The sequence below is a fragment of the Helianthus annuus genome, chromosome 11 (assembly GCF_002127325.2).
Source record: "Helianthus annuus cultivar XRQ/B chromosome 11, HanXRQr2.0-SUNRISE, whole genome shotgun sequence".
Taxonomy (NCBI): Eukaryota; Viridiplantae; Streptophyta; class Magnoliopsida; order Asterales; family Asteraceae; genus Helianthus; species Helianthus annuus.
Window position 1 is genome coordinate 179,216,722 of NC_035443.2, and position 13,793 is coordinate 179,230,514.

General features: G+C 37.6%; 2 long non-coding RNA genes across 2 annotated transcripts; both read right to left on the bottom strand.

Moving 5' to 3' along the window:
• Window positions 1-4,569: 4,569 nt before the first annotated feature.
• LOC110887412 lies at window positions 4,570-7,661 on the bottom strand. Its single transcript, XR_002563287.2, has 3 exons — window positions 6,442-7,661; window positions 5,168-5,249; window positions 4,570-4,730 (listed from the first exon to the last, which is right to left on the bottom strand). It is a non-coding gene; the product is annotated as an uncharacterized LOC110887412 (long non-coding RNA).
• A 3,190-nt stretch (window positions 7,662-10,851) lies between these two features.
• LOC110887413 lies at window positions 10,852-13,461 on the bottom strand. Its single transcript, XR_002563288.2, has 3 exons — window positions 12,723-13,461; window positions 11,450-11,531; window positions 10,852-11,012 (listed from the first exon to the last, which is right to left on the bottom strand). It is a non-coding gene; the product is annotated as an uncharacterized LOC110887413 (long non-coding RNA).
• Window positions 13,462-13,793: the final 332 nt, after the last annotated feature.

Consider the following 13,793-nt stretch of genomic DNA (forward strand, 5'->3'; position numbering starts at 1 on the left):
AATGTCGTCGATGAATACTATGACGAACTTGTCTAGGTAGGGTTTGCACACCCTGTTCATAAGGTCCATAAATACAGCAGGCGCGTTCGTTAACCCAAATGGCATAACGAGAAACTCGTAGTGACCATAACGAGTTCTGAAGGCTGTCTTGGAGACGTCCTCATCCCGGACTCTCAGCTTATGGTACCCTGACCTCAAGTCTATCTTAGAATAGTAACTCGACCCCTGCAACTGGTCGAATAAGTCGTCGATGCGCGGAAGAGGATAACGGTTCTTCACCGTCACCTTGTTCAGTTCACGGTAGTCGATACACATTCTGAACGTACCGTCTTTCTTTCTCACGAAAAGTACTGGAGCTCCCCAAGGCGATGAGCTTGGACGAATAAAGCCCTTTTCCGAGAGCTCTTGCAGTTGCTTCGACAGTTCTTCCAATTCTGATGGAGCTAAACGATATGGCGCGCGAGCTATGGGTGCTGCTCCTGAAGCGAGCTCGATCTGAAATTCGACCTGACGATGAGGAGGTAATCCAGGTAAGTCTTCGGGAAATACCTGAGGAAAGTCACGTACGACTGGTATATCCTCCAGTCTCTTTTCTTTCGCTGGTGCATCTGAAACAAGAGCCAAAATGGCTGTGTGACCCTTACGTAAGCATTTCTGAGCCTTCAAGAAAGAGATGATGCCAACCACTGCACCACTCTTGTCACCTTGCACTTCGAGAGGTTCTTGACCAGAACGAGGAATGCGAATTATCTTCTTACTGCATAAGATTTCTGCCTGGTGTTGGGATAACCAATCCATCCCAATCACGACGTCAAAACTACCCAAAACTATAGGAATGAGATCGATAGAGAAAGCTTGATCAGCTAGGATAAGATTACAACCCTGAACTACGTGCGTGGCTTCTAGACTTTTACCGTTAGCTAACTCTACTACATGTTTGGTGGGTAAAAGTGTTGGTGCACGTTTTAACAGTTGATTCATTTTCACAGACATATAGCTTGTATCCGCACCCGAATCAAATAAAGCAGTAACATATATATTGTCGAGGAGAAACTTACTCATAACGACGTTGGGATCATTCACTGCGTCACCCCGACCTAGCACGAACATACGACCACGAGCTTCGCTGCCGTTGTTGTTGTTTCCCCCGTTGTTGTTATTATTGTTCCTGTTGCCCTGATTGTTGTTGTTGCGATTCCGGTTCTGGTTCAGTTGAGGGCAATCATGTTTGTAGTGGCCTTTAGCCCCACACTGGAAACATCCCCGATTTCCACGCTGTGGCTGCTGCTGCTGGTTCTGTGGAGCTGGCGGTGGGAGTTGCTGGTTCTGATTGACTGGCCGCGAGCTTCTACAATCCTTAGCCTCATGACCCGGCTTGAGGCATCTTTGACAACGTTCCCTGCGGCATCTTCCGCTGTGGTGTTTGTTGCACCTGCTACACCACGGGTGAATTCCCCGATAACCACTCTGACCCTGACTGCCCGATGATTGCTGATTCGGACTCTGGTAATCGTTGGTGCGGCGCTGCTGTGCTTTAGACTGAGCAGAAACTGATCCCTTGCTGGAATCCCCATCCCACTTTCTTTTGTTCTCGCTGGGTGTGGCAGAAGTAGTAGCAACTGGAGTGGCTGAAGGAGTGACTGTAGCGGTAGCATTGACACGCTTAGGCAGTTTATTCTGATCCACTGCCTGGTCGGTGATACGATGAGCGAGGCGCTGAATATCCTGAATGTTATCGAGATTAGCCGAGGTAACGTGGCTCTGGATCTCTGGCGCCAATACCTTGAGATACATCTCAATGCGCTTGTATGGAGGGTCCACCATAGTTGGACACAGCACAGCCAGTTCATTCGACCGTTTAGTATACGCTTCAATCTCTGATCCAACCATCTTCAGATTATAGAGCTCATCCTCCAACTTATGAATGTCTTCACGCGTGCAATATTCCCTCTTGATTAGTTCCTTAAAATCGTTCCATGGGGTGGCGTTAGCAGCTGCCAACCCTAAGATCTGGACTTGGGCGTTCCACCAAGTCAGTGCTATTCCTTCCAAGGTGCCAGTTGCATACTTGACCTTGCGAGCCTCAGGGCACTCGCACATTTCGAATACTGACTCTAGCTTCTCAAACCAATGGAGGAGTCCCACTGCCCCCTCGGTACCGCTGAAAGAATTTGGACGACAGTCCATGAAGTTCTTGACTGTGCAGACAGGCTGCTGCGCGTGTTGACCTATTGTGTACGAATAGGACGAAGTTAAATACGAGAGTTAATGTAGGATCTAAAGATCCTAGTGTGTGCCTATACCGCAGGATATACTACCTGCTTGAGCGGCTGCAACTGCCGCAGCAACTTGAGCTTGAACGAGAGCCTCTAGCTGGGCTTGAGTTATGTTAAGTCGTCCAGACATGATCTTCATTGTAAAAAGTAGCATAAGTAAAAATAGTTCGCGAATAGGGCGATGACAGAAAAGAGTAAGCACGTAGGGATTCTCATGCTATGGTGTCATGTGTATCTAAGCGTAACGCGAGCAAAGTTCTATATAGTTCTAGCATACAGGCAATAAATATAAACCTTATTACCTAGGATGTTGAGTCTTGCACGTGGAGCGAAGCGTCGTTGTGGATCGTTGAGAGCACTGTTCTGGTTATAGTCCGGTTTTAATAAAAACGTTTTCCCATATTAAAACCAAGTTCTCTATAACCAATGGCTCTGATACCAATCTGTCACACCCCCAAAATCCACCCGCGGAGTACCACCGCTTGGGAGCGTGACATGACCAGGATCAAGCCATCAATCATATCAAACATAGCATTTAATAATAATAAAAGTAATTAATGTAAGTCATCACGACATGATTGATGTTTCAAAAACCAAACATTGTTTAAGTAGCGGAAGCATAGTAATGTAAACCCAAAGTAAATTATAAGTTCAAATATCGTTCACGATCCAATTGCCCACAACGACCTGCTCCTTCCTTGTGCAAGCTCCATAAGTACCTAAGGTCCTGCAAGGCATGCAGCAGAGAGTCAACAACTAGTTGAGCAAGTTCACAGTTAACAGTTCAGAAATAGTATAGTGTGAGTAATAGTATGTTCGTTCGTTTATATCATGTATCACATTTCCATCGCGGCCTCCCAGGCAGGTGTGCGAAGATATTAGGGGATGTTCCTCCCAAGTGTTCTAGACTAGGTTTAATTGTATCGCGGCCTACCAGGAAAGTGTGCGAAGATTAGCAGAATACAGTTCGCGGCCTTCCAAAGGCAGGTGTGCGAAGACAGTCATAATATCGCGGCCAACCCTTGGCAGGTGTGCGAAGATCGTTCAATAAGTGTTACTAGTCTAGCAGTAGGTTCTATCATCTATGCACGTACAGTAATTCATTAACTTCCCATTCCCACCCTGGGAACCCCATGCCTTGGCTGTGTGAAGTCACCTTGGGTTGCTCGGTAGATACACAAAGGAAAGAGAGTTCTTGAACTAACTGTGGTCAACCACGTCCTAACAGGGTTACCACACAAATCAGGTTGGGTTCGAGTAATGCACATATGTATCATAGTAAACACGCATGCACGTAAACGGTCAATATGTCATAAACACCACTTGTGTGATTCAAATATCTAAGCCCGAACTATACCCGACCCAACTTATACGAGTCCAATCATAAAGGTCTCGGCCCAATTAACATAAGCAGTCCAATAGCTGATATGTAAACAGTCCAATTACTTGGCCCAATAGATTGGGCCCGTGACAGTGTAGGTCCAATCAGTGTGTGCGAACTAATGGGTCTCGAGTCGCAGCCGGTGATCTCGAGTCGCAATAGGAGATTACGAGTCGCAACAGTGGTTTCGGCTTGTCATGGTCCGGTTACGAGTCGCAACAGGACTCGCAACCTCGGTTACGACTTGTGCTGTTTGTGTTAGTGTTGTGGTTCCGAGTCGCAACAGTTGCCGGTCTCGACTCGCAACCGTGTGGATGGTCAATTGTAACAGATTTTCATAACAATCATTCCGTGATTCTAGCAAACATCTATGGCAGTTTCGAAAATCAGATCAAATCAATTATCATTCCATATTCAACATGTTCATAATCATCAATCAACAGTTTCATAGCATGCTAATATCCAATCAAATACTCAAGAACAACTTATCAAGAACACTTAAACATATCCGATTTTAACAATCATGGGGCCGATTAATAAATCATCAATAAGTTAACAACCCGAGACATAGCATAACAACGGATTAACATCATCCTACCATACCGATTTCATAAGCATGTAACCAATTAATCATTCATGTTAATCAAGTATCTTATATCATCAAGCATGACTATTATAAGCACCCATATCAAAACATCAACAACCAATAATCAAACACTAACCGATCGGATTGAAACAAAGGGAAGGTGAGCCGAGATCCTTGATCCGAATGGTGGTTGTTCGCCGTCGGGTTTCCAAGCAAGACAAGAGAGAGATGGAGAGCTATGTCACACCCCAACCAATGGCGGAAACATCGGGATGAGACGAAGTGTGAAGATTGCTCGAGACATCATAACACTAATAATTGTGACAAGTATTTAAATAATCATTTCATTCCATTTCTAAAGAATCAATTACAAGGTTTTGAAACAAAATACAACAACATGAGTAATGAAATAATACAATATGAATACAAATTTTTTTAAGTGTGTATCTAAGCATCCTACTAGATTCCATGCATCGTCAACATCCACCTGTAACATGTTAAAATAAAGTCAATGCAAAAGCAAAGGCGAGTATACAAGTTTGGTACGTACATAGCATAAGATAAAAAGTGTGAACAATCCCTCATGGCAAGCATATGATTCAAGATAAACATTAAATATGGCATGTGTCTAACATATCAAACCAAGAAAACGCAATATGCTCAAGACATAACCTCAAGTTTACGGGCGGGTCGTTAATCCTATAGCGCTACATATGTCAAGGTTTGGCTCGTACGAAGTTAATGATAAGTTCAACACATAAGAATAACCCAAGTTTAAAGTATCAAGTCATCACGTATACAAGCATGTTATAGGAACGTTCATGTGTTTAACAAAGTGTTCATGTGTAAGTTTTTCAATAGGTAAACATGTTACACCCCCAAAAGTGGTAAAAGTAAAAAGGGGAATAGTACGAGTATACTCACATTGGTTGCGTATAAGAATTCCCTGAAATAACGCACGAGTGAAGATGGTGAATAATCCAAGAGAACGAACGAAACGGTTATCCTAGACAAGGATTGGAAAAGTACTAAATAAATGGAATTGATAATAGACTTGGTTGAATTTTTGTGTTCGCACATTTTATTTACTTGTATCTAATCTAAAATACAATGGCTCTTGATCTATTGAAAATAAATAGAATAATATGTTTTATTAGTTGTTTCAATTTAATTGTAAGCATTCAATTAACTAACTGTTGTAGCTATTTAAGTGGTTTTTAAAATAAATATTTCAATTAACTAATATTTCAGTATGCTAGTTATAAAAAAAAATATATTATAAAAAAATGTATCAGACCCGCAAGCAGGTCCGTTCAAACCCAAGTCTCTCGGTTTAAGATGTAGCATCACACCGTACCAATATAACAATTAATTTATCTAAATAACTTGTAAAGAAAAATATATATATATATAAACTGATTTTTATTAATTATATATAAATGGATTTATACTTAACCTGATTGATGTATTATTATAAATATGTATTAATTTTTGTTCTAGTATTGCATTTCTGAAAGTATCAACAAAATGAAAAGAAAAAAAAAGAAACAATCCCAAAATAGTGGCAAAAAAACAGGCGGCATATTTTCGCTTTGGTACTTTCCATAACAATGGAAATAATTAAATAAGCATATTTTTCACTTTATAAACTATCTTAATAAATTAAAAAGAAATTGTAGGTTATTTCACCACCATATATATTAATTATAAAACTAAAAACAATGTCCCATGTGCCATCTTCTCCATTATACTACAAAACCCAACTTGTACAAGAATATGATTGTTTTAAAACAAAATGTGTATTATCATCATCTTCACAAACAAAACTCCTCTGTTAGTCATTTTTCTTCAATATACTTAACCATTCCGAACATAACTTGTTTAGATGTTTTCTTTTATTCATTTGAACATTGATAACAAGTATTAACAACTATAGGAATTTTAGAAGCAATCGATGTCCACTGTTTATGTTTCCTTCTTTTCCTTTATTCTTTTTTTTTTCTTTGTTTGTACTTAGAAACCTCCCATTTGTTACCATTTGTTTCCATTAACAATAGAACCATTGAACAAAGTCATGAAAAGCCTACTGTTATTTCATCTTGTGATTGGTTAATTCTTATTGTAATTTCATTTGATACATATATATAAAAAGATAAAAAGAGAAAAAAAACAAATGGATCAAAGGTAGAGGGGTATACCGAGAACAGAATAACGAACGAGGATCCAACGTAAGAATTCCGACGACTTCGATGCTCCCGTAGAACCGAGTTTGAAATGGAGAGAGACCCCAAATGACCCCGTCGCCGCTGTCGTTAATTCAGGCGGCTTCACCGCCGCTGTCGTCCGCCGGTTCCTCTCTCGTTCATCTCTCTCTCTCCCCTCGCACGTCTCCCTCTCGATCTGTGCTTCAGTCACAGTATGCCGCCACCAAAGGGTGGTGGCTGGTTGTTTTCAGTTCGTCTGGGGGAATAAGGTGCAAGGAGGTGATGGTTGTTTTTGTCCAGGTGTGTGTGTTTGGAGGAGATGAAATCTTATTTGTGTTAGAACATAAGATTGTAAGGGAAATGAAATGGGAGGGAACAATCGGGTAATGAGCGGCTGGTGAAAAGAAAAAAATAATAAGGAGTTTAGGGTTTCTTGCTATTTTACATACTTAGGGTTAATCTTTTAATGGGCTTAGGCCCAAGACCCACAAGCCCAATCACGTGCTTTAATTGGCCCATTTACTCCTACGAACCCGCTTTCAAAGCCCAAACTCCGCGAAACGTAATAAAATAAAATTTTGGTATTTAAAACACGTAAAATACAGTCGATAGTCGGTTTTGACGTGTACGTTCGTCAATTGCGTTAAAAACACTTTGGTTGTTGTTTCTAGTCAGTTCTCTCTTTTTTTTTTTTTTACGATTAAAGCGAAACGACGAACACAAGGATATGAAGTTTCCAAAAAAAGGAACATGAATCAACGGTTTCTAAATATGGAAAGTTATGAAAACGCGGAGCGTTACAGTCTCCCCTCCTTTAGGAAATTTCGTCCCGAAATTTATTCAAGAGCAAGACTTGAAAGGATTTTGGCAAGGAGAAGAGATTCGTTTAAAATTGAGGCTTGTATGAACAACGGAGAATAACGGAGATGTAAGAGGAACGATTGATCTAATAGGCGATTACAAGTATAAGAATGTCATACGTATCGGATGGACAAAAGTAGTGCGTTAAGAATTGAGTCTCGTCGTGGATAATCGGTTATAAGGCGTCCGTGAGTTGTTTAAAGTTTGAATTAGGTCCAAAGGTCTACGAAACACTGAATTTCTCACGGCACGTTTTACAAAAGTTTGGTAACATAGTGAAAACACTTATATATAGGAAGTACCAACGGCGTATCCACCATGTTTTGACCACGTTACGTCTGTTTCGTATTCGGTGTCATGTTACATCCCGTGTCTTACCATACACAGTAGTACACTCTATGGTTTCTCATACTCCCATCACTATAATCCCGTGTGCACCCGCGATTATATTGATCGTCGCATGACCCGCATAGCTTGTACTAGTTACGTATGATTCAAGGTATACATAAACTTTGAAAACAAAAATGCGTGAGTATAGAAATGTAGCATATAAGCATGTTTACGTTCCAAGTAGTATAAGTCCAACGTAAGCGAATCCTTCGGGTTTCGCCCGTGTACATGTGCGAATGTATAAATTTTTGAGTAAAAGCATGAGCATAGTATAAGTTTAAATTGAACACGCAAGTGAGCATAAACACAAAACGCATGCCAGGAGTACGAGTAAAAGTATAAGCATAACGTGTATTAAAAAAAATGAGCATAAATGTGAGCACAATTTGAGCACAAACGAATGACGTGAGTATAGACACAATTCGTATAAATGAGAGTACAAATAAAAGTACGAGTATAACAGAAATCTTATAAACGTGAGTATAAATGCGAGTACGAATATAACGTAAATTGTATAAACGGGAGAATAAATGCGAGTACGAGTATAACATAAATCGTATAAATGCGAGTATGAGTATAACATAAATCGTATAAATGAGAGTATAAACACGAGTACGAGTGTGAATACGAGTATAAATATGAGTATAAACACAAGATGCATGAGTATGGATGTAAATGTGAAAATTAAGTGTAAAACATGAATGTTTAAGTATGAATAAAATAAATGTGTATGAGTATAAGTGTAACAAAGTTGTAAAAGTGCAAATGAAAACATAACTCGTATGAATATGAATACGAATGTAGTATAGACATGAATGTAAGGACAACGTAAATGTATAACTGTGAGTGTGTGTATAAACGTAAAACGTATGAATTTTGAATCATGAGTATAACATAAATGTGTAAGTGTGAACATAAGTGAAGGCATAAAATGTATAAATATGGATATAGGAATTAATGATTTTGTTTACAGTATAAATCGAAATACACAAGTTTATGCGCGTAAAAGATTAAAAGTTTTGAGTATGAAAGAAAAAAAAACGAGTGACGTGCGTGTGATTGTTGTGAGATATTGATTAAAACGTGTAAAATGTTATACATATTTATTTGTTTGCGCAAAACGCGAAGTTAAAATAGATTGAGTTGTCATGGAATGTAAAAATCTAGTTTGTGAATGTAAGGAGAATATAAAAGAAAACATCCTTTGATTATGCGAAATGATACTTTGTAAAAGAATGGAAATGCTATTATGGTTTTAAAAGAATTTACATAGTTGCGAATTTGTCGGTTCTTATGAAGTTTCCTTGCCCACGTGTTTTGAATTTAATTGGCGTATCGAGCGAGGTTTTGAAAAGTTCTTGTGATTAACAAGCTTGCATCGTTTTAAGTAACTTTTATATTAGAAAGTTTTGAAGTTTATAGATTCTTGAGGAAAAGTTGATCCTTAGAAAAAGGAATTTAGTATACGAGCTTAGTGATTGTAAAAAAAAAATGTTTTATTGGTTTTGAAAGGAGTTTTAGTAAATGCTTAAATAATACTGGTAATATTTTATAGGTGTGTGCGAAAAAGTTGATTTGATTCTCAATTAAAAATAGAAAGTCTCTAGTTTAATGATATGTGATGAGCTTGTTCTAATAGTTATGTTGAATACAAAATTCGTGGGCAATGGTTTTGTTAGACCGACTAAGTTGACGGGTAGTATTTCGTGAAATTCTGAATGTCGAGAAACAAGTGTCTACGGAAAAGTTAAAAAAAATTTCATGTGTGTAAGCTATATGAAAATATAGATTGTAGGATAAGAAGTTCATTCATATAAACAATGCATTTTGAAATAATTAGAGATTTGACTAACGATAATCGATTTAGATGTATAAAGGATCGTGTTTACATAACATAGTCTATTAAAAGAAAGTATCGGTAACGATCACCTAGATAAGGGAATCACCCCAAATCCGTTGATGATGTCGTTGTAAGATGAGAAAAGAAGCGGAGTTAATCAAGTTAAGGAAATCACTCCTATCTCGATGATATGTCTCTGTTCGTTGTTATAAAAGGGTAAATAAAATTACGTGAAATCATGCATGCTAATAATGTACAGTCGTATGAAAAGTAAGAGTATGATGTTGCGCAAAGATGAAATCTCGAAAAATTGTTCAAAAGTGACAAAAGATCGAAAATAATAAAGCGTAAGTTCGAATAAAACTTGGATGGTTCCAAACGGAACATTGACTAACCAAAGTGATCGAAAGATCTTTTGGAATTAAAAAAAACATGCTTTGGCCTAATAGGTGGAATACTCTCGCTTCCAGTTATTACATGTTCCCAATCCATCGAAATTTCGAGACTTGGCGGGATTTTTGAAAATCAAGGAGTGGGACTAGTCGACGAGGTGCGGGTTTCACCCCTAGCTTGACGACTTCGTACCCTAAGTGTGGTTGGTACACGTTGGGTCAAATTTAATTTCGACACGTTAACGAGGGTCCACTAGAAATTGAATTTGAAATTTGAAATTTGAAATTTCCATTAAGATGTGGATTTCACTCCTAACTTAATGGTGTAATTTCGTGCAACAAAATGAAATCAAGCGGGATGAGAGTTGTTTACCAAATTGTGGGTTTCACGCCTATTTTGGTAAACTCGTCCCGTTTGTACAACACGAGTGTTTTCGAGTTTAAGAAAATCGACGAAAATGCTTTAGAAAAGGGAGTGTGTTAAAGGATTACGCAAACCAGCATAAATACGTAAGAATGCACCTCAAGAACGGTACATAAAGAATAGGACAATAAAACAAGTACCAACACATAGAGATATATACCAAGAATACACATAAAAAATCGAACAATGGAACAAGTATTAACACATAATAAAACAAGTATAGCATATCAAGTGTTAACACATAAGTGACCTTTATGTTTGAAAGATGAAAAGAGGACAAATAAAGGCAAATAAGGTAGCATGCAGGTAGTTTCAAACAATACATGAGAATAAAGCTCTAAAACTATAGACTAGGTTAAAGCATTCCTACTTTTTCCTAATTCCCTATAGTTATGGCTCTGATACCAATCTGTCACACCCCAACCAATGGCGGAAACATCGGGATGAGACGAAGTGTGAAGATTGCTCGAGACATCATAACACTAATAATTGTGACAAGTATTTAAATAATCATTTCATTCCATTTCTAAAGAATCAATTACAAGGTTTTGAAACAAAATACAACAACATGAGTAATGAAATAATACAATATGAATACAAATTTTTTTAAGTGTGTATCTAAGCATCCTACTAGATTCCATGCATCGTCAACATCCACCTGTAACATGTTAAAATAAAGTCAATGCAAAAGCAAAGGCGAGTATACAAGTTTGGTACGTACATAGCATAAGATAAAAAGTGTGAACAATCCCTCATGGCAAGCATATGATTCAAGATAAACATTAAATATGGCATGTGTCTAACATATCAAACCAAGAAAACGCAATATGCTCAAGACATAACCTCAAGTTTACGGGCGGGTCGTTAATCCTATAGCGCTACATATGTCAAGGTTTGGCTCGTACGAAGTTAATGATAAGTTCAACACATAAGAATAACCCAAGTTTAAAGTATCAAGTCATCACGTATACAAGCATGTTATAGGAACGTTCATGTGTTTAACAAAGTGTTCATGTGTAAGTTTTTCAATAGGTAAACATGTTACACCCCCAAAAGTGGTAAAAGTAAAAAGGGGAATAGTACGAGTATACTCACATTGGTTGCGTATAAGAATTCCCTGAAATAACGCACGAGTGAAGATGGTGAATAATCCAAGAGAACGAACGAAACGGTTATCCTAGACAAGGATTGGAAAAGTACTAAATAAATGGAATTGATAATAGACTTGGTTGAATTTTTGTGTTCGCACATTTTATTTACTTGTATCTAATCTAAAATACAATGGCTCTTGATCTATTGAAAATAAATAGAATAATATGTTTTATTAGTTGTTTCAATTTAATTGTAAGCATTCAATTAACTAACTGTTGTAGCTATTTAAGTGGTTTTTAAAATAAATATTTCAATTAACTAATATTTCAGTATGCTAGTTATAAAAAAAAATATATTATAAAAAAATGTATCAGACCCGCAAGCAGGTCCGTTCAAACCCAAGTCTCTCGGTTTAAGATGTAGCATCACACCGTACCAATATAACAATTAATTTATCTAAATAACTTGTAAAGAAAAATATATATATATATAAACTGATTTTTATTAATTATATATAAATGGATTTATACTTAACCTGATTGATGTATTATTATAAATATGTATTAATTTTTGTTCTAGTATTGCATTTCTGAAAGTATCAACAAAATGAAAAGAAAAAAAAAGAAACAATCCCAAAATAGTGGCAAAAAAACAGGCGGCATATTTTCGCTTTGGTACTTTCCATAACAATGGAAATAATTAAATAAGCATATTTTTCACTTTATAAACTATCTTAATAAATTAAAAAGAAATTGTAGGTTATTTCACCACCATATATATTAATTATAAAACTAAAAACAATGTCCCATGTGCCATCTTCTCCATTATACTACAAAACCCAACTTGTACAAGAATATGATTGTTTTAAAACAAAATGTGTATTATCATCATCTTCACAAACAAAACTCCTCTGTTAGTCATTTTTCTTCAATATACTTAACCATTCCGAACATAACTTGTTTAGATGTTTTCTTTTATTCATTTGAACATTGATAACAAGTATTAACAACTATAGGAATTTTAGAAGCAATCGATGTCCACTGTTTATGTTTCCTTCTTTTCCTTTATTCTTTTTTTTTCTTTGTTTGTACTTAGAAACCTCCCATTTGTTACCATTTGTTTCCATTAACAATAGAACCATTGAACAAAGTCATGAAAAGCCTACTGTTATTTCATCTTGTGATTGGTTAATTCTTATTGTAATTTCATTTGATACATATATATAAAAAGATAAAAAGAGAAAAAAAACAAATGGATCAAAGGTAGAGGGGTATACCGAGAACAGAATAACGAACGAGGATCCAACGTAAGAATTCCGACGACTTCGATGCTCCCGTAGAACCGAGTTTGAAATGGAGAGAGACCCCAAATGACCCCGTCGCCGCTGTCGTTAATTCAGGCGGCTTCACCGCCGCTGTCGTCCGCCGGTTCCTCTCTCGTTCATCTCTCTCTCTCCCCTCGCACGTCTCCCTCTCGATCTGTGCTTCAGTCACAGTATGCCGCCACCAAAGGGTGGTGGCTGGTTGTTTTCAGTTCGTCTGGGGGAATAAGGTGCAAGGAGGTGATGGTTGTTTTTGTCCAGGTGTGTGTGTTTGGAGGAGATGAAATCTTATTTGTGTTAGAACATAAGATTGTAAGGGAAATGAAATGGGAGGGAACAATCGGGTAATGAGCGGCTGGTGAAAAGAAAAAAATAATAAGGAGTTTAGGGTTTCTTGCTATTTTACATACTTAGGGTTAATCTTTTAATGGGCTTAGGCCCAAGACCCACAAGCCCAATCACGTGCTTTAATTGGCCCATTTACTCCTACGAACCCGCTTTCAAAGCCCAAACTCCGCGAAACGTAATAAAATAAAATTTTGGTATTTAAAACACGTAAAATACAGTCGATAGTCGGTTTTGACGTGTACGTTCGTCAATTGCGTTAAAAACACTTTGGTTGTTGTTTCTAGTCAGTTCTCTCTTTTTTTTTTTTTTACGATTAAAGCGAAACGACGAACACAAGGATATGAAGTTTCCAAAAAAAGGAACATGAATCAACGGTTTCTAAATATGGAAAGTTATGAAAACGCGGAGCGTTACAAGCTAGTAGGGTTTGTGTGTGTTATGTGTTTTGCAAAAACAATGAAATCAAACCCCTACTCTTGGTTTTGGTGTTTGCGAGTGGAGAGTGGGCCGAGCCCAACTTGGCTGCCAAGTGGATCCGCGTACAAGGTGTGGCCCAATGGCTTGTGCGCTCGGATATAGTGTTGTGCGATTTGAACTCGTGTAACATTCACATAACATACATACACATAAGACACATAACATCATAACATTCATTAACTCAAAATGTCATATAGGCAC